We start from the raw sequence: 22262 nt of genomic DNA, 5'->3' as shown, positions 1-22262 counted from the left end.
AGCATTCCTTTTGACAGCTGGCACCACACAAGGATGCCCTCTCTCACCACTCCTATTCAACATAGTATTGGAAGTTCTGGCCAAGGCAATCAGGCAACAGCAAAAAATAAAGCGTATTCCAATAGAAAGAGAGGAAGTCAATTGTTTCTATTTGTAGATGACATGACTGTATATTTAGAAAACCCCTTCGCCTCAGCCCCAAAACTTTTTAAGTTGGTAAGCAACTTCAGCAAAGAGTGAGGATATGAAATCAATGTACAAAAATCGCAAGCATTCATATACACCAGTAACAGACAGAGAGCCAAATCATGAGTGAACTGCCATTCACAATTGTTACAAAAAGAATAAAATACCCAGGAATACAACTTACAAGGGATGTGAAGGACTTCTTCAAGGAGAGCTACAAACCACTGCTCAAGAAAATAAGAGAGGACACAAACAAACAGGAAGAATCAATATCATGAAAATGGCTGTACTGCCCAAAGTAATTTGTAGACTCAATGCCATTCTCATCAAGCTACTATTGACTTTCTTCACAGAATTAGAAAAAGCTACTTTAAATTTCATATGGAACAACAAAAAAAGTCTGCATAGCCAAGACAATCCTAGGCAAAAAGAACAAAGCTGGAGGCATCACGCTACCTGACTTCGAACTATACTACAATGCTACAGTAACCAAAACTGCACGGTACTGGTACCAAAACAGATATATAGACCAATGGAACAGAACAGAAGCCTCAGAAATAACACTGCACATCTACAACCATCTGATCTTTGACAAACCTGACAAAAACAAGAAATGGGGAAATGATTACCTATTTAATAAATGGTGTTGGGAAAACTGGCTAGCCATATACAGAAAACTGAAACTGGACCCCTTCCTTACACCTTATACAAAAGTTAACTCAAGATGGATTAAAGACTTAAACATAAGACCCAAAACCATAAAAAGCCTAGAAGAAAACCTAGGCAATGCCATTCAAGACATAGGCATGGGGAAAGACTCCATGACTCAAACACCAAAAGCAATTGCGACAAAAGCCAAAATTGACAAATGGTATCTAATTAAACTAAAGAGCTTCTGCACAACAAAAGAAACTATCATTAGAGTGAACAGGCAAACTACAGAATGGGAGAAAATTTTTACTATCTATCCATCTGACAAAGGTCTAATATCCAGAATCTACAAGGAACTTAAACAAATTTACATGACAAACAACTCCATTAAAAAGTGGGCAAAGGATATAAACAGACACTTCTCAAAAGAGGACATTTATGCAGCCAACAGACATCTGAAAAAAGGCCCATCATCACTGATCATTAGAGAAATACAATCAAAACTACAATGAGATACCATCTCACACCAGTTAGAATGGTAATCATTAAAAAGTCAGGAAACAAGAGATGCTGGTGAGGATGTAGAGAAACAGGAACACTTTTACACTGTTGGTGGAGTATAAATTAGTTCAACCATTGTGGAAGACAGTGTGGTGATTCCTGAAGGATCTAGAGCCAGAATTACCATTTGACCCAGCAATCCCATTACTGGGTATATACCCAAAGCATTATAAATCAGTCTACTATAAAGACACATGCGCACGTATGTTTATTGTGGTGCTATTTACAATAGCAAAGACTTGGAACCAACCTAAATGCCCATTGATGATAGACTGGATAAAGAAAATGTGGCATATATACACCATGGAATACTAATGCAGCCATAAAAAAGAAGATCATGTATTTTTCAGGGACATGGATGAAGCTGAAAACCATCATTCTCAGCAAACTAACACAGGAACAGAAAACCAAACACTGCATGTTCTCACTCATAAGTTGGAGTTGAACAATGAGAACATATGGACACAGGGAGGGGAACATCACAGGATGGGGCCTGTTGGTGGGGGGAGCAAAGGAAAGGATAGCAGTAGGAGAAATACCTAATGCATGTGGGGCTTAAAACCTAGATGATGAGTTGATGGGTGCAGCAAACCACCATGGCGCATGTATACCTATGTAACAAATCAGCAGGATCTGCACATGTATCTGAGAACTTACAGTACAATAATAAAAAATAGCAGTGAGAAACATCCTCAAACATAATTTTTATGTTAATTGCTGATTAAATTCATATACATATGTCAACACATTTAATATTGTGTCTATCCACATAAAAATCAAATTTATTGAATTGTTATATACAATAATATTCACATATGTAAATATACAATTTGATGACTTTTTAATTATCTTAACCTCTATTATCATTCATGCTGATAGAATCATCCTAAAACATGTAGACTGACAGAGCCCATGTTATATTTTTATGATAATTATTCCAAACACCAACTTCATAATTAAGTAATATAATTGATGAATTAATTAAATCAGTACCAAAAGCATCCCAAATATTTTTTGGCAATAAAAAGACTACATTCTTTACAGTGAAAATGATTTACTGTAGTCAAGAGTACCAGAGGAGTGGGAAGTGAAATGGGGCAGTGAAGGAAACCAATAAGTTGTGAATTATTGTGATTATCCCTACGGGAAAAAGGCTTAATCCCGTTTCAGAACACTGGGAGACAGTGTAGACCATACTATGTAGACCATACTACAGAATTACCCCAGCTGATTGATAGATGAGGAAGCTGGGGTACTTATTTACCTACTGCCTTTTTATCGTTGGTGTTGTTTTCATTTTTCTTTTCTTTTTTTTTTGAGACGGAGTTTTGCTCTGTCCCCCAGGCTGGAGTGCAGTAGCCGGATCTCAGCTCACTGCAAGCTCCGCCTCCCGGGTTTACGCCATTCTCCTGCCTCAGCCTCCCCAGTAGCTGGGACTACAGGCACCCGCCACCACACCTGGCTAGTTTTTTTTATTTTTTCAGTAGAGACGGGGTTTCACCGTGCTAGCCAGGATGGTCTCAATCTCCTGACCTCGTGATCCACCCGTCTCGGCCTCCCAAAGTGCTGGGATTACAGGCTTGAGCCACCGCACCCGGCCCATTTTTCTTTTTATTGTGATGAGAACACTTGGCATGAAATCTACCCTCTTAATAGACTTTTAAATGTAAAATACAGTAATGCTATCTATAGACACAAAGTTGCGTATCCTGTACAATTGAAATATTGTGGCTAGGCATGATGGCTCACGCCTGTAATCCCAGCACTTTGGGAGGCTGAGGCAGGAGGATCATTTGAGATCTGGAGTTTGAGACCAGTCTGACCAACACGGTGAAACCCTGTCTCTACTAAAAATACAAAAATTATTAGCTGGGTGTGGTGGCACACATCTGTAGTCCCAGCTACTTGGGAGGCTGAGGCAGGAGAATCACTTGAACCCAGAAGGTGGAGGTTGCAGTGAGCTAAGATCATGCCACTGGACTCCAACTTGGGTGACAGGGTGAGACTGTCTCAAAAACAAAAAACAAACAAAAAAACCCATTGTGCCTATTGATTAGCAACTTTCCATTTTCCCCATACCCCTGCCCCTAACAATAACTATTCTACCCTCTGTTTCTAAGAGTTTGCCTGTTTTAGACACTTCATGTAAGTGAAATTATGCAGTATTTGTTCTTTCGTGACTGGCTCATTTCACTTAATATAATGTTCTCAACGTTTATACATGTTGTTGCATGTTGCAGGCTTCCTTGTATGACTAAATAGTATTCTATTACATGTCTATATGACATTGTTAAAAATCCATTCATCTGTCAATGAACACTTAGTTTTTATGTCTACAGCTTGACGATTATAAATAGTGCTGCAATGAACATGGGAATGGTAATATCTCTTTGACATCCTGATTTCAGTTCTTTTGGACAAATACCAAGAAGTGAGTTTGCTGAATCCTATGGTAGTTGTATTTTTAATATTTTGAAAAATCTCCATACCTTTTTTCATAGTGGCAGCACCATTTTGCATTCCCCTCCAACACTGTATAAGGATTCAAATTTCTTTACATTTTATCAACATGTGTTGTCTTTGTGTGTGTGTGTGTATTTTTATAATAGTCATCCTAACCAGTGTGAGGTGATATCTCATGGTGGTTTATACTTGCATTTCCCTGATAACTAGTGACACTGGGCATCTTTTCATAAACCTTTTGGCCATTTGTATGTCCACTTTGGAAAAATGTGTATTCAAGTCTTTAGCCCAATTATTTAAGCAGATTATTCATTTTGTTGTTGTTGTTGTTGTTTGTTTTTGTTTTTGTTTTTTTACTACTGAGTTATTGGAGTTTCTTATATATAAGCCTTCTTACACATTTTGGAAATTAACCTTTTATCAGAAATATGGTTTGCAAATATTTCCCAATTTTATAGGTTATCTTTTCACTCTGTTGACTGTTTCTTTGCTGGTAGAAGCTTTTTCGTTTGAGGCAGTCCCACTTGTCTATTTTGCTTTGTTACCTATGTTTTTTTGGTGTCATATCCACAAAATTATTGTCAAGGCCAAAGTCATGAAGATTTCTCCCTATGTTTTCTTCTAGGAGTTTTACAGTTCCAGGTCTTACCTTTAAGACTTTAATCCATTTTGAGTTGATTTTTGTGTATGGTATAAAATAAAGGTCCAATTTTATTATTTTGCATGTGGATTTCCAGCTTTCTCAACACCATTTGTTGAAGAGACTATCCTTTCCCCATTTGTATATTGTTGACATCATTGTTACAAATCAGTTGACCATATATGTGTGGGTTTACTTCTGGATAACTGGTCTATATGTCTGTCTTTATCCCACTACCACACTCTTTTGATTAGTATAACTTTGTATTATATTTTGAAATCAGAAACTCTGATGCCTCTACCTTTGTTAGTTTTCAAGATTGCATTGACTGTTCAGGTTCTTTTGTGGCTCCATATGAACTGTGGAATTGGGTATTTTTTTCTATTTCTATAAAAAATGTCATTGGAATTTTGATAGGAATTGCATTGATCTGTAGATCATTTGGGGACATTTTAACAATATTAAGTATTCAAATCCATGAATGTAGGATGTCTTTCCATTTGTTTGCATCTTCTTTGATATCTTTTATCAGTGTTTTGTAGCTTTTCAGGATATAAGCCTTTTACTTTCCTACTTTAGTTGTATTCCTAAAAATCTTATTTTTTGATGTTATTGTAAGTGGGATTGTTTTCTTACTTTCTCAGATAGTTCATTATTAGTGAACTATGTTCATCAGTTTTGTAGTTTTCAGTATACAAGTCTTTTACTTTCCTAGTTAATTTCATTCCTAAAAATCTTTTTTCATGTTATTGTAAATGGGATTGCTTTCTTAGTGTCTCAGATAGTTCATTATTAGTTTACAGAAATGTAATTGATTTTCATATGTTAATTTTGTTTCTTATAGCTTTACTGAATTTATTATTTGTAACAGTTTTTTAGTGGAGTCTTTAGGCTTTTCTATATAAAATAATGTCATCTGAAAATACGGACAATTTTACTTATTCCTTTCTAATTTGGGTACCTTTTATTTCTTTTTCTTGCCTAGTTACTCTAGCTAGGACTTCCAGTACTCTGTTGAATAGAAAGGACTTGGTATCTATGCCTTCTTTCTGATCTTAGTGAAAAAGCTTTCAGTTTTCACCATTGACTATGATGACAGCTGTGAGCTTTCTGTATGTAACATTTATTATGTTGAGGTACTTTCTTCCTATTCCTAGTTTGCTGAGGGTTTTTATCATGAAAATGTGTTGAATTTTATCAAATTATTCTGCATCTATTGAGATAGTCATGCCATTTTATCCTTTATTCTGTTAATGTGATGTATCACATTAATTAATTTCCATATATTAAACCATCCTTGCATCCCAGGGATAAATCCCACTTATATGCTGTTGAATTGGTTTGCTGGCATTTTGTTGAAGATTTTTGTATGTATGTTCATCAGGACTATTAGCATATAGTTTTCTTATAGTGTCTTTGTTTAGTTTTGATATCAAGGTATTGCTGGCTTCATAAAAATGAGTTTGGAAGTGTTAGTTCCTTTTCAATTTTTGAAAAGAGTTTGAGAAAGCTTGGCATTAATTCTTCTTTAAATGTTTGGCAGAATTCACCAATGAAGCCATCTGGACCTGGAATTTTCTTCGTTAGAAGGTTTTTGATTACTGGCTGCTATGACTTGAGTGTGTACCCCAAAGTTCATGTGTTAGAAACTTAATCCCCAATGCAACAATGTTGAGAGGTGGGGCCTTTAAGGGATGATTATGTCATGAAGGCTCTGCCTTCATGGATGGGATAAAAGCATTAGCCTTATCACAGGAATGGGTTATTTATCATAGAAGTTGGTTCCTGATAAAGGGATGAGTTTGGCTTCTTTCCATTTACTTTTGCCCTCTTACCCTTCTGCCTTCCATCAGGGGATAATGCAGCACTAAGGCCCACTAAGATGCCAACAGCATGCTCTTGGACTTCCCAGCCTCCAGAATTGTGAGCCAAATAAATTTCTTTTCTTTATAAATTATCCGGTTTCAGGTATTCTGTTGTAGCAACACAAAATGGACTAGGATGCTGATTCAATCTCCTTATTAGTTATAGATCTGTTCAGACTTTATACTTCTTCGTGACGCAGTCTTGGTAGATTATATGTCTAGGAATGTATCCATTTCTTCAAGATTATCCAGTTTGTTGGCATTCATAATAGTCTCTTATGATCCTTTTTGTTCCTGTGGCATCAGTTGTAATGTTTCCTCTTTTACTTCTGATTTTATTTGAATTCTGTCTCTTTTTTCTTAGTCTAGCTAAAGGTGTGTCAACTTAAAAAATCCAATTCTTGGTTGTAATTATTTTTCTGTTGATTTTCTATTATATATTTCATTAATTTCTTCTCTAATATTTATTATTTACTTCCTTCTGTTAACTTTGGGCTTAGTTTGTTCTTCTAGTTTGTTGAGGTGTAAAGTTAGAGATATTTTTTCTTTTTTAATATAGGTATTTATTACTATAAACTTTTCTCTTAGAACTGCTTTTGCTGCATCTCATTAGTTTGGTATATTGTTTTTTCAGTTTGTTTGTCTCAAGATGTTTTCTAATTTTCCTTTTGATTTCTTCTTTGACCCATTAGTTGCTCAAAAACTATTGTATATTGTATTGCAGTCTTATAAGTTGAGAACTTTTGACACACACACGCACACACCCCCACACACATACATATGCACATATAACAAACTTCTCATTTAAGACGTAGACTATTTTCATCTCTTCAGAAAATTATTTTGTGTTCCTTTATGATCTCCTATCCCCTTTCACAGCTCTCAGACAATCACTGATCTGATTTCAGCCAATCACTGATCTGATTTCTATCATCATAGATTAATTTTTGCCAGTTCTAGAAATTCTTAGAAATGCAATCATACAGTGTATAATCTCTCATAAGTGGACTATTTTGCTTAGAATGATGTATTTTATATTTATCCATGTTGTTCTATGTATCAGTAGTTTGTATCTTTCTATTGCTAAGAATTTCATTATATGGAAATACCCCAATGTATTTGTTTTATTTATTTGTAGTTGGCGATTTGTGTTGTTTTCCAAACTTTTAACAAATAAAGTTGCTATAAATATTTTTCTATAAGTTATTTATTTATTTATTTTTGCACGCACTTTTTGTCTTGTGGGTAGATATCTAGGAGCAGAATTGCTGAGTGGTTTGGAAAGTTTATATTTCACATTTAGAAATCTGCCAAACTGTTTTCCAAAGTTGCTATACTGTTTTGAAGAGTTCCAGTTGTTCTAAATTCTAACCAACAGTTGGAATTTTCAGTCCTTTTACTTTTAGCAATTCTGATGAGTATAAGATATTTTGTGGTATTAATTTTCATTTCTCTGACGCTTAATGATGTTGAAGATCTTTTCATGTGTTTATTGGCCATTTAGCTCTTCTTTTGTGAACTCTTCGTTCACATTTTGCCTATTTTTGTTTTATCTTCTTACTGCTGAGTTATAAGAGCTTTTAATATACTCTGGTTACAAGTTCTTTTCCAGATATGTGCATTGAAAATATTTTCTCCTAGCCGGGCGTGGTGGCTCACGCCTGTAATCCCAGCACTTTGGGAGGCCAAGACGGGCGGATCACGAGGTCAGGAGATCGAGACCATCCTGGCTAACACGGTGAAACCTCGTCTCTACTAAAAATGCAAAAAATTAGCCGGGCCTGGCGGAGGGCGCCTGTAGTCCCAGCTACTCGGAGGCTGAGGCAGGAGAATGGTGTGAACCTGGGAGGCGGAGCTTGCAGTGAGCTGAGATCGCGCCACTGCACTCCAGCCTGGGTGACAGAGCAAGACTCCATCTCAAAAAAAAAAAAAGAAAATATTTTCTCCTGTTTGTGGCTTGTGTTTTATTTTCTTTTTTGAAGAACAGAAGGTTTTAATTTTATATAAAGTCCAATTTATAATTTTTATAGCTAATAAAGTTAATATTTGTGTAAATCATGAAGTATAGACATCCATTTGTTTTTAAGACTCTAAATAGCTTAGTATTTATAACTGGTTATAGTTCAGGTAATAAAGAGCACAGGACAAAAGCCAACAAATGTGTATTTCAAAAGCTTAATTACAAAACAACATATCTTAAACCAAGAGCTTTGAGGTTTAGTAAATGGGTCACAGGTACAAAGTAATCATTTTCTAAAGCGGAAGATGGCACAGTATATCCATGTGTCGTATCCATGTTGTTTCGCATTTAAAGCCTTGAGAAGGAGTCTTCTAGACGGTTTGCTTAGCATTTGTTTTTCCACCTGTTGACTCCTTCCCAGGAAGAGATTTGAAACCCATGCCACTCTAGTAATCTGCTTCCATGTGACTGAGGCTGTAGGATAGCAAAGTAACTACAGGTTAACAAAAGTAATTTTGTTGATACTTATTTGAAAATGCAGATGAATGGCAGTTTTGAAAATAATGTAGAAACATATAGAAAAGTGACCTTCTAACCCTTTTATGTTGGGCAAAAGCATGGTGCTCCTCTACGCCTTGCTATTGTGTAGGCAGACTATGGACAGACAGCATAAGAGATTTCATAAACTCAGCTGGTCATGAATATCATCAGTCTGTGCCCTGGATGTTAGAGGACCTGTGTTTGAATTCAGCTCACTTTGACTTTCAGTGAATAAATTACCCTTTCTGAGTATCTGTGTTTTAGTTTGTAAAGGAGGGATGCTACCTTTGATGTTTGTTGTAATCATTAAATGATATAACACATGAGGAAACACCTAGTACATGGCGTTGTCTTATCTGCACAGGGTAAATACTTGATAGATGTTTGTTGAATCTGAATAAGTTGGATATTCAAGGTTGTTATTTAAACCAGAATATTCTATGAAAGCTACCACAGGCTGTTAGCACCTTATCTCAAGGTAGCCTTTCAGACTTCTCTGTTTACTGGCCAGGATCCTCTGGGAATGTACTACCAGATAGTCACTTTTGAGCAGGAAAAAAAAAAGTCCTATCAAAAAATGAAGAAGAAAATATCAAAAACATAAGGTATTTCCCAAAGTGGCATTCATCTGTTGGTGGGGTTTCACCTCTGGAGTAGGTTTCACACTTGGGCAGGCAGAGTAGATTATGTTGGCTGGGTGACCTTGGAGGGAGAGAAAAAAAGCCATAAGGGAAACATTAATGAGAAAGAAGCAGAATGCAAGGTCAGAAAGTCAGTGCTTTCTTATTTCACATTTAGCCTTTATCTTAGATCGTTAATGCTTCAACAGATTTTTCCACGTCACAGCAGGCAGACCTAGCATTCTGCCGGATAATATAGACAATTCAGAAACCAGTGTCTATTCTCTGCAAAGAGTAAGCCGGATAGATATAAAATACTAATTCAGGACCAAAATGATTGACAGACCATGAGCATTTTAGAGTTCAAAAGGAAGCGATATGGAGAATGGGGCTGCCCATGAAGGGCTTCAAAACAAGGGTTAGAAATATGATAGACATGCTCTCAGGGATGGATTAAACCTGGAAGGACACAAAGGAAACAAGGCTCCCCTGGGTCTTTAGGCCTTCATAAGTCTCAGTTCTAGTGTTACTCTACCGCTGTTACCCTTCTTGCTCTAATAAGTTGCTATCTCCAAAAAGAAATGGGTAAACTTGACATCCAACATTATACTCCACTATGATATCTTCAGCTATCATGTGGGTTCTTAAACTTTAAAAAAAAAAGAGGTACTATATTATTTTTCAAGTTCTCCTTTCCCCTGCAGCCCTGGCATAAGTAACTGGGTATGTGGGGCTGGAGGTAAGATTGAAGGGGTGAATAGGCATGGCATGATTTCAGCATCAAAGACTTCTCTTCACTGAAAATTACGTCTCTCCCATGATACTGACCCTGTGCTTCTGATAAAGCTTACGGGTTTGTCTTCCAAAACTGATGTATTTTCCAGAGCCTCTCTCATCTCCAAATCCATAAACATATTGAAACTTTTAAGATTGGACTATGCTTAGACTAATAACCGAGACCTCCTAACCCACAGGACTGTCTAATAAGTAGCACATCAGCTCCTTCAATATCTACCCGTGGGATCAAAGTAGAGGTTGTAGTGGAGCCATTGTGGGAACATAGTGGAGGTGGGGGATAAAAACACAGGCTTGTATCATCTAAAATGACTAAGCCCAAAGAAGGAATGGAGGAAACAAGAGAGTGTGAACATGAAGGAAAGTTCACTAAAGATATGGACAAAAAGAGCATTTTGTTTTTGTTTTTGTTTTTTGTTTTTTGTTTTTGAGATAGAGTCTCACTCTGTTGCCCAGGCTGGAGTGCAGTGGCGCAATTTCGGCTCACTGCAAGCTCCAGCTCACTGCAACTTTGGCTTCCCATGTTCAAGTCATTCTCCTGCCTCAGCCTCCCAAGTAGCTGGGACTACAGGCATCCGCTACCCAAAAAAAGAAGCATTTTTAAGACAAGAGAATAAAATCTTATTGTTGGCAATACCCGTTCCTTATAGACAGGCTCTTTCAGTTTGCCCACTTTAGGGTGGCATTTGGTTGACTAGCCCCTCGTCCATGCAATACTTTCTTGTTGCTGGTATAAATCACTACTCTGGGCATATTATCTTTTGTTAGTTTCCATCCCCATTGTAGAACCTGAGGGGTCAGATAGAGAACAGCAGCATGGGTAATGGTGTAGAGTTGAGATGAACCGTGGCTTTGGTTGAGAGATCAGATTTATCAATGTGGAAGACTCATGGGGAGAAACAATGGAAGATTCATTCGTTAAGTTGATACTTGCAAAGCCCTCACTTCCACTACATGGAAAGACAGATAATAGAGAGTAAAAGACTGAAGACACTGAAAAGTCAAAAAGAAGATAGAAGTGAATACATTTTCCTCTGGATCTCAGTAGTAAAGGTGAAAGTATACATGTCAAGGAGTAAGTCATCTCAGGCAAACACTGGAGAGTTATTCATGAAAACTTGTACTGAGAATTCACTACCTGGCAAGCAGTTTTCTATGAGCTACAGAGGGGCTGTGCGATGAAGGAGAGGGGAGTGGGAGACAACAAGGAGTGAAATATAAACCTGACAGTCAAAAGGTTTAAAGCTTATGGGAGAATCAGATAAACAAATAAGAAAAGTATAATGTTCCAAATGCCATAGTAAAAACATAAATCCACCGAGAAGTCCCCTTCTCAGTTCCCCCTAATCTGGGTCCTGACGTTGGCATGAGACCTGCTTTGGCTGAGAGTTTAACCACCTTTGAAGTTCAGTCCTCAGATTATCAGGCTGGGCTCTTTCTCTTCTTGCAGCTTCAGGAGATGAGGACTTCTGCATGAAAACAACAGAACCACTGTTCAATTATCTGTTACTCAGATATTTGTTGTGTTTCTGCAGAGCATCAATGGCCTTAGCAATCGGTATTGAGGAATATCATTATCCTTTTCGCTATAATTTCCTTCGTATGTCTCAGAAACCTGATACATCATACCCTCTAGTGCATTCTTTTCTACCAGTACACCTTCCCAGTTCACCACCAGTAAAAGTTTAACCATCAGATCAACACACTGGGCCAGGGGCTATCTGTGATCCATCTTCCACCAGCAATGGTATCCAGTACCCTCACTGCCAGCTGGAAATGAGACTGTAACTTACTGCGTATTTCCTAGGACTACTCTTACACTGGGTTCTCTAGAAGGAGACACTAAGACACATTTTGGGGTCAAGCCACTCATTATGGATGGACACCCAAAAAGGAAGAACAAAGAAGCAGGATTAAACAGAGAAAGTTGAAGATGACAGGGAGCTTAAGAGTTAAGATTCCAAGTCAATAATCCTGCAGTGGCTGAAACAACCAGGCCTTTAGACCCACTTTTCTCTGGCATGGATGTGGACCACTCCTGCAAGGATGCAAGACAAGGCAACTGAGGCAGACCCTAAAGAAGATGACAGCTGGACAGTATCAGCTAATCACACTGTCCACAACTGGGTGGCAGGTCATTCCTTGAAAGGGGATCTGGACCACCTACCATAGGCCTGAGCTAAGACAGAATGCAATCAGGAGATGATAGATGATAGACAGATAGATTGACAAATGGATATAGAGATGTGTGTATGCATATATATATACACACATATGTATACATGTAGACCAGAGAGAAGAGGAAGGAGGAGGTGGAGAAGGAGAAAAAGAAATTATGGAATAACATTAATATTACCTATAAATCTAGAAGATTAATTTGCAAAGATCAAGGATTATGTGGCTGGATATTTGAAGAAAATAAAGTATTTGGACATACTGGCCAGGAGAAACGTTTTAAGCCTTCTGACAGAATTTTAAAATCTCCCTAATGTTGCAGATCAGTTGGACTTTATAGTGTAAATTTACAGAAGGCCTGTCCCATAAGATTTTGAGTCTTTATCTCACAGCCTGATATTGTCAAAGGCAGGTCCAGAGAACATAGTGGGTGCAGACCAGTTTGGGGGTGGCATGATGGATGTGGCTAAGTGCCAAATGGATAAAGGTGTCTAGGATGATGGGGACATTGTTGTAATTGCTGACCATGGACTTTAAGCTGAATGGAGCATTGAGTGGAGTCAGAAGGGCTGCTGTGTCCTGGTGTGATGGAAAAATGTGATAAGTGATTTAATCTAGCAGAAGGGTAGAAGAGGATTTTTAGTTCTTATGAGTGAGTGGAAGAGAGAACAGATGGAAAGGTTTCAAGAGAAAGATGAAAGGACCAATTTGAAATCTTGATTGGGACATCTCCCATGAAAAGACCCAGGATAAAGCTATGCAGGTGGAAGGCTGGTATGGATTCGAGATGAAGGCTGCTAAAATCATATAAGGCAAGAGAATGTGAGGAATGTTATCATCATTGTCATCAAGATGCTTTTAGCAAAGCCTGGAATAATCAGATTTGAATTTCAGGTTCTGCACAGAGCAAGGTAGTAGATGCCATATCTGGCCACTAGGAATTTACAATCTGTCCCTTCTGGGAGGAGATGAAAACCAGTCTCCCCATTCCTGGAAAAAAGACCTCTCTTGTTTTTTGCAAACTGAGAGGAACCAGGAAAACATTTTGGTGACAGGTATTAGCCTAAAATGCTAAAATATCTTGAAGCCTACTTTGGTGGACTGAGGGACAGAACACATTTTTAAAAACAGACGTCGAATGGCTTCTTCCTCTTTCACTTTCTGCCACAATGTCTGCTAGGCAAGGAAAATGACTCATTAATAAATTTAGCCCCAGAGGCCTGACTCATTCAGAAACCTCTTAACAACCACCTCACCCAATCTTACTCTACTTTAGCTAATGATATTCTCCAGCTTAGGCTGTCAGAATTATGCCTTACACATGGGTAATGGGTTTTATAGCTTGTACTAGAAGTACACTAATAGTATGAATTCACATTTTAGTGATGTTAAAGCTGAATGAAGTGAATCACCTTAGGCTAAATATCGAAGAGAGGATTAGATCGTACTTCTTATCCCCAAAATAGCAAGTGTCCACAGCAAAGCACTTAGCTTTAGAGCAGACACTCCAGTTGATAGGTTAAGGTCTGAACCCAGTGACCTCACAGAAATAACTACTACCAAATTTGAAGAAGTGGTAGCAGCTGTTTTAATGAGCAATTGAAGGGTAGGAATCATTTTTTATGAAATTTTGTATTTTCTGTACCTAGCACAGAACTTGGTAATAGATATTCAAAACAGATATTTGTTAAATGATTGAATAAATGAAGTATCTTAAATATCAATTTTTTTGTGATCACTGTCATCCCAGAGAGGAAATAAGAAAATGCATACTTTCTAGCTAAGGCAAACTGTGCAGTTTCAGCAGTGAAGTGTGCTCAAATCTAAGTATCAAGGATAAAGAAATCTATTGTATTGCAGATCTTCAGTATCCTTGATCTTATTCTTTTGATTCGTGTTGATGCTAATATCCATGTAGTTTCTCGAGCAGAGGTAGGGGAGGAGCTCAACGTGATTTCAAACAGACCTCCAGCTTCCTGGCTTGGACTCCCCAAAGCTTCAACTTTTTATATTTATCATCTAAATCTCAGAAGTTTCTATTGCATCATCTGTGGTGTTAGTCAAGGTAGAGAATCATTGTGTATCATTGAGAAGTCAAATCCAACCAATTCATATTTACTGGCACATCTATAAGAAAGTAATTGAAGAGTTATAAGGTATAGGCTTTGCCTCAGGTCTTTTAATCTACTTGGGAGGAAGCGATATGAAAAATATGAAAAGATGACAATAAAAGGTGTAAATAGCAATTCAAGATAAATACTTGTCACAGGGCAACACATGACATTCATCTCCCCTTTTCTTGATTCCTACCAGACCTCAACTTTATTAAAGTATCCACTCCTCCTAGGTGATATGGGGGAGGTTCAGGTGTAGGTCCTAATTAGTATAAGACTTAGCATGTGCATTCTGATTGAGCCAACATTGGTGACATGCCGACTGCTGGACCAGTAACGGTAACAATGCTACTGCCAGCAATAGGCATGTGACTGGTGTTGGCTCAGTCAGACTGAAAGGAGAGACTGAGTCACTGCCTGGGGAGAGAGTTCCTGCTCTCTGCCACTAGGTGTAAACAAAGAAGTGCGTCTCCCTAGCTGCTTTTGACGGCCATCTTATGCCCATGAAGAAAGCAGACATTGGATGGCAGTGTGGAGAAAACATGGATCTCCAACAACTCTTTTAAGTTCCCAAATCAACCTTGGAGCCTGTCCTAACTCAGGGCTCTTGCTGTGTGAGAAAATAAATTTCCCTTCTTGCTTAAGGTGGTTTGGTGGGGGATTTGTTTCCAGTAGGATTTCGAAGAGACAATGACCAATTGCCAAATGCGTGGGCAGATAATAATTACCGAGAGTCCAGAATGAGAAGAGTTCACATCAGGCTAGAGCGGTCAGGACAGCATTCAGAGAAACAGACGTGTTAAGAATGAATAGGGTTTGTACAGAGGAAGCGGCAGGAGAAAAGCATTCCAGTCAAAAATCAGAAGATGGAGGGAGTTTTAGGAGCAGAAAAGGAGTAGGGAGTGCAGAGCTGGGAAGGCAATGTCAGAGAAGATTTCAGAAGACCTTGAATTCTTACCACATGAAAGTCCCTGGAACCTTTCTATTTAGGCAGGAAGGCTTTAGGGGATCAAATTTTAACATGAGATTTGAGGGGACAAACACCCAAACTTCAGCAATGGCTTGCCCCATGGTTAGCACTGAAGTTGTTTTAAGGGAAGTCAAATAAGAGGTTGATATATACGCTATACAAAGAGCTGTTTGAAGTTGACAAGAAAAATGCAAACAATCCAATAGAAAAATGAGTAAATGGTTAACCATCATGAAAGGGTGCTTGAATTCCCTAAAATTATGGAACTGCAAATTAAAGAATCAGTGAGGCCGGGCGCGGTGGCTCACGCCTGTAATCCCAGCACTTTGGGAGGCCGAGGAGGGCGGATCACAAGGTCAAGAGATCAAGACCATCCTGGCCAACATGGTGAAATCCCGTCTCTATTAAAAATACAAAAATTAACTGGGCTTGGTGGCGAGTGCCTGTAGTCCCAGCTACTCAGGAGTCTGAGGCAGGAGAATTGCTTGAACCCAGGAGACAGAGGTTGCAGTGAGCCAAGATCACAGCACTGTACTCCAGCTTGGCAACAGAGCAAGACTCCATCTCAATAAATAAATAAATAAATAATAAAAAATTAGTGAAGTATCAACTTCTATGGCAAAAGTTAAAAAGAACTCTACTATCTAGCATTGGTGAGCATGTAGGGAAAACTGTACTTTTATATATTACTGGAGAAAATATGAAGACTTACTTGCAGCCTTATTTAGTGGAGGCAAAATGACAACATCTTTTAAAATTAAAAATGCATATAGCCTTCACTCCAACCATCCACTTCGGGTTTTAATGTTATAGAAATCAAATACAGAAAGACATAAGTACACAGATATATATTGCAATGCTGCTTGTATGAGGGGGAAGAAATGGGGAAAAAGAGAAAACTCATAAAAAGAAGAGAGATTGAATAAATTGCAGAATATTATATGCCATCACAATCAATTGGTGCTGTTGTCAGTTGACATGAAAAGATTTACATGGGAATAATGATGGCTTAGATTTGTCTAGTGCTTACTAGGTGATAGGTGTGATTTCAAGTTCTTTACATATATGGCACACCTCATCTTATTGCACACACTTTACTGTGCTTCACAAATACCACATTTTCACAAGTGGAAGATGTGTGGCAGCCCGGCACGGAGAAAGTCTATCAGCACCATTTTTCCAACCATGTGCTCACTTCCTGTCTCTGTGTCACATTTTGGTAATTTTCACAATATTTCAAACTTTTCATTATTATTATATCTGTTATGGTGATCTGTGATCCATGATTTTAAAAAAATTTTACTATTATAATTGTTTTGGGGCATCACAAACTGGACCCGTTTAAGACAGCAAACTTAATCAATGTTGTGTGTGTTCTGCCTACTCCACCAACCGGCTGTTCCCCTATTTCTCTACCTCTCCCCCAAGTCCCTGAGACACAAAAATATTGAAATTAGGTCAATTAATGACCCTGCAATGGCCTCTAGCTGTTAAAGTGAAAGGAAGGGTCACACTTCTCATACTTTAAATCAAAACCAGAAACGATGAAACTTGGTGAGGAAGGCATGTCAAAAATCAAGGCAGGTCAAAAGCTAGGCTTCTTCTATCAAACATTTAGCCAAGATGTGAATGCAGAAGAAAGGTTCTTGAAGGAAATTAAAAGTGCTACTCCAGTGAACACACAAATTCCGAGAAATTGAAACAGCCCTATTGCTGATATGGAGAATGTTGGAGTGGTCTGGAAAGAAGATCAAAGCAGCCACAACGTTCCTTTAAGCCAAAGCCTAATCCAGAGCAAGGCCCTAACTCACTTCAAGTCTATGAAGGCTGAGAAGAATGAGGAAGCTACAGAAGAAAATGTTGAATTTTGCAGAGGTTTGCTCTTGAGGTTTAAGGAAAGAAGCCCTTCCCATAAACTCCCAGAGCCCAGAGTTGTGGGGACAGGAAGCAGAGGTCTCCCAAGTGGGTCACTGGGAGTGATGGGAAGCAAGGCCATTCTTACGGCCACACTGTGTTTCCCAGATCCATTTATTCTACCTACTGGGGCCACAGCACAATACAATGGTCATTGATTTATGGCTGCTATTCTTACCAAGGATTCTCCAAGATGATTAATCCTGAATGCACTGAGACATCCATTCTACATAACGGATTAACTTTCTGCCTAAGAGTCTAGGGTAGTATTAGCTGTGGACCATCCTTGGAAGAAACAGGAGAATGGAGAAAATAGTTATGCAAATCGTTTTCAGTATGCCTTAACTCTCTCATGGAATTCTGATTTAGAAAGACAGAAGGTGTATCCCATATCCTACAAGACAGCATCTCATCTATACAAGTTAATATCTCCAAGTAGGTACTATGCTTCTGAAAGACCATTTCATCATTGTATCTGGCTAGTAACTTCTGGATGATGCATTGTGTGATAAGACCAGTAGATTTTATGATCATATATTCACTGCCACATCTTCTTTGCTATAAAACAGTGGTTCTCTAGCATTGGTGTATATTAACATCACCTGAAGAAGGACTGAGTGGGGATAGTGGGCATGGTTAATGGGTACAGAAAGATACATACAGTTGAAAAGAATGAATAAGACCTAGTATTTGATAACACAACAGGGTGACTATAACCAATAATTATTGTACATTTTAAAATAACTTAAAGAGTACAACTGGATTGTTTATAACACAAAGGATAAATGCTTGAGAGAATAGATACCCCATTTTCCATGATACGATTATTGCTTATTGTATGCCTGTATCAAAGTATTTCATGCACCCCATTAATATACATACCTACTATGTACCCACAGTTAAAAAGAAGATCACCTGATGGGCTTGTTAAAACACAGATTTATGGGTGCTGCCTCAGAGTCTCATTCAGTAAGTCTGGGGTGGGACCCAAGAATTTGCATTTCTAATAAGTTCCCAAGTGATGCTGATGCCACTGGTCCAGAGACAACACTTTGAGAACCACTGCTTGACTGCTTGGGTTCCTTTGTCCAGTGCATTATTACACAAGCTGCTAAGTCAATGCATCGAACACTCTATAAGCGTTTGGATAGTACTGCAGGTTGTAGCCCTGCAGGCAGGAAAGACAAACCCATACCCAGAATATGTGCCACTGTTCCTTCCAAGTGGAGGGGATCCAATGTAATCAACTTACCATCAAGTGGTAGGTTGAACTCCTGGAAGGACTGGGTCATATCAGGGGCCTGACGATGGCAGACTGACAATTGTCAGTGGGAGTATCTAGATCAGCTTTGGTGAGTGGGAGCCTACGCTGTTGAACTCATGAATAGCTTCCAATCATGCTACTACAGTACTTCATTCACACACACATTGTGCCAGCACTCTCACCAATGAGAGAGACTTGCTGGTGTCAACTAGCTAAGTCGTTCTGTCTGCTTGATATTTTAGTGCTCTGTTTGTGGTTAATGCTCTCTGGTAAGTGGATAGTATGGATACAATGATTTTCACATTGTGTGTATTCCAGTAAGACCATTCACATGCCTCTTTCTCAGATTTCATTGTCCAATCTTTCAATCTTTCTCTTTCCAGACCCCTGACAAAGCAGCTGAACCATTTACTACTGCCTATGAACCCACCTGTATTCTTACTGCAGGCCACTTTCTTTTCTACATGAAGTAGCTGACCAGGTATACCACCTGAGGCTCTGCCTATTGGGAGGATTTCTATTCACTGCTGTCTTTCAAGGTGTACTCTGAGTAAGGTAGCAGCACTCACTTTTGGCTTGTACCCACAAGCTCAGCCTTTTTTTTTTTCCTCCATCACTTGGTTATAAGGGACTTTCATGCAGCCACAGGTGTGAGCTGAGAGATGTGGCCAGACAGTGGGAGGTGACATGGGAGTCCAAGTCACCTGCTTGTGTGACTTCCTTGTTCCTTCTGGCCTTGCTTGTGACCTGTCCTGGATGTGTTATTTCCCTCTTACAATGGATTGTGGCTGATCCACCTGACTTTATGACTTGGTGAGTCTGCTAGGACCCAGGTCATGGGCAATTCTGACCACATGTTCACTTGCTGTTCCATTGTCAGGGATTTCATCTCTACCATAGTCGAGTAGCATTTAAGTAGTTATCTTTTGAAAGGTGTATAATTCTCTGCTGTACATAGTAGGCCTTAATCTAAAACCCTTGGAGTCTATATTATGATTCTCCTACTAGTCTTGCCTTAAACACCACATGACAGCTTTTCTTACCATGGATGTCTCAAATATTATAGCATCTGCTGGGTCATATTGTCCAAAAAGCATGGTGGCCTGGACCACAGTCTGGACCTGCTACAGAGCTCTTCCTTGCTCTGGGCCTGTCTCAGAGCTGGACGCCTATGTCACCCAATAAATGGGTTTTATTAGCATTCTCCCATCCTCACAATGCCTAGTTAATCCTTTCACCAGTACATGGCTACCAGAGTAAGTGATGGTAGGACCCTTTGGGGCAGGACTGGGTGACTCATTACCATCTGTTTGCTGTGGTGTTGCAGTGTCCTGTCTCCCAGGAAAGCATCTCCTTCTTATAATGGGTTCTGCATTTGAAAACTAGTTCAGACCAGAAACTGAGTCATGAACTTACCTTCTTTGTTCCTTTCAGTCTTTACTTCCAATCTTTCAGAAAGTCTGTTGGCTTCATCTACAAAGCGTCCATTTAGGCTTGCTTTCTCTCTTTCTTTCTTTCTCTCTCTCTTTCTTTCTCTCTTTCTTTCTTTCTTTCTTTCTTTCTTTCTTTCTTTCTTTCTTTCTTTCTTTCTTTCTTTCTTTCTCTTTCTCTCTCTTTCTTTCTTTCTTTCTTTCTTTCTTTCTTTCTTTCTTTCTTTCTTTCTTTCTTTCTTTTTCTTTCTTTCTTTCTTTCTTTCTTTTTGATAGAGTTTCACTCTTGTTGCCCAGGCAGGAGTGCAGTGGCACTATCTTGGCTCACTGCAACCTCCGCTTTCCAGTTTCAAGCAATTCTCCTGCCTCAGCTTCCCAAGTAGCTGGGATTACAGGCACCAACCACCACGCCCGGCTAATTTTTATATTTTTAGTAGAGACAGGGTTTTGCCATGTTGGTCAGGCTCATCTAGAACTCCTGACCTTATGATCCACCCACTTTGGCCTCCCAAAGTGCTGGGATTATAGGCATGAACCACCTCACCCAGCCCACTTAGCCTTTCTATTCTAGGTGCTTAGGATTACAGAAGTAAAGAGAAAAACCCCAGAATCCATGTTGCATGTATTTTAGTGAGTTATGCAGACCACAGATATGAATAGGTAAACATATAATATCAGATGACAAGCACCTGAAGGATAATAAAATGGGATAAGAGACTACAGCATGATGGGGGCAGGGAGTGGAAGTGGGGTGGAGTGGGCTGTGCTTTTGTAGATAGGGTGGCCAGGGCAGGTCTCTTTGAAAAGGTGACATTTAGGTAGAGACATACCTCAGGTGGAGAACTAAGGCAAGTGAGTGAATGGAGGAAGTGTATTCCAAACCCTGCCTAGTTATCTCCATCTACGTTCCTGCCATCCTAGCTCGTGGTGCCACTCTCAGCAACCTCCTAACTAGTGTTCCTGTTTTGATCTTCCCATTTGCACAATCCATTCAACATGTAGCAAATGATCTTTCCAAAGCATAAGTTTAATTCAAGCCACTCATCTGCTGAAAACCTTCCAATGCCTTCCTATTGCACTTAGAAAGAGACCCAAACTCCTCACTGTTACTCTCAAGTTTCCACATCATCTGGCCCTGTCTACCTTTCTAACCTTATTTCTTCCCACCTTCCTCTCACTGACCACCCTCTAGTCACTCTGGCTTACTTTCTATTTGAAACTGTGGAGGTAGGGTTCTCCCTCAGTGCTATCATGTGTGGCTCCCTCTGCTCAGATTATTTCCGCCCCCCGCCCCACCGCCCCCGATCCCTTAACACTTTGGATTCATCTTACAATTCAGAACTCATCTCCTATGTCACCTTCTCAGAGGTGCTTGTCCTGACATCCTCCCCACCTAAAATTGACTGCACTCATCTCCACTGTCAGTCCACCTTATCACTTTTTCTTCACAGCACATATCACTATATGAAATGTTATGTATTTAATTGCTATTCTGTTCCTATTTTGTCTCTCCCTCCCCCATTTCTCAGTGAGCTCCATCACTGAAAGGCTCTTGCCCCTTTCATTCAGTGCTCTATCCTCTGCATCCCAATAAAATAGTCACTCAACTCATATTTGTAGAAAAAAGAAATGAGTCAATAAGAAACCCCTTCACCTGATGCTTGAGTCTCTCTCCACCAACATTTTATTGGTATGTGCGAAATTAAACCCAATAATGTGGCCGGGCATGGTGGCTCACGCCTGTAACCCCAGCACTTTGGGAGGCCGAGGCAGGCGAATCACGAGGTTAGGAGATCGAGATCATCCTGGCTAACATGGTGAAACCCCGTCTCTACTAAAAATATAAAAAATTAGCCAGGTGTGGTGGTGGGCACCTGTAGTCCCAGCTACTTGAGAGGCTGAGGCAGGAGAATGGCGTGAACCTGGGAGGTGGAGCTTGCAGTGAGCCGAGATCGCGCCACTGCACTCCAGCCTGGGCAACAGAGTGAGACTCCGTCTCAAAAAATAAATAAATAAATAAATAAATAAATAAATAAATAAACCCAATAATGTGTTTATGGCCCAGTCCTGAACATTTTAAGAAGCCACGCTCCACTCACCACCTCCCACTCTCA

Source organism: Macaca mulatta, chromosome 11, assembly GCF_049350105.2.
Source record: "Macaca mulatta isolate MMU2019108-1 chromosome 11, T2T-MMU8v2.0, whole genome shotgun sequence".
NCBI classification, from domain to species: Eukaryota; Metazoa; Chordata; class Mammalia; order Primates; family Cercopithecidae; genus Macaca; species Macaca mulatta.
Note: the sequence above shows the minus strand (reverse complement) of the source record.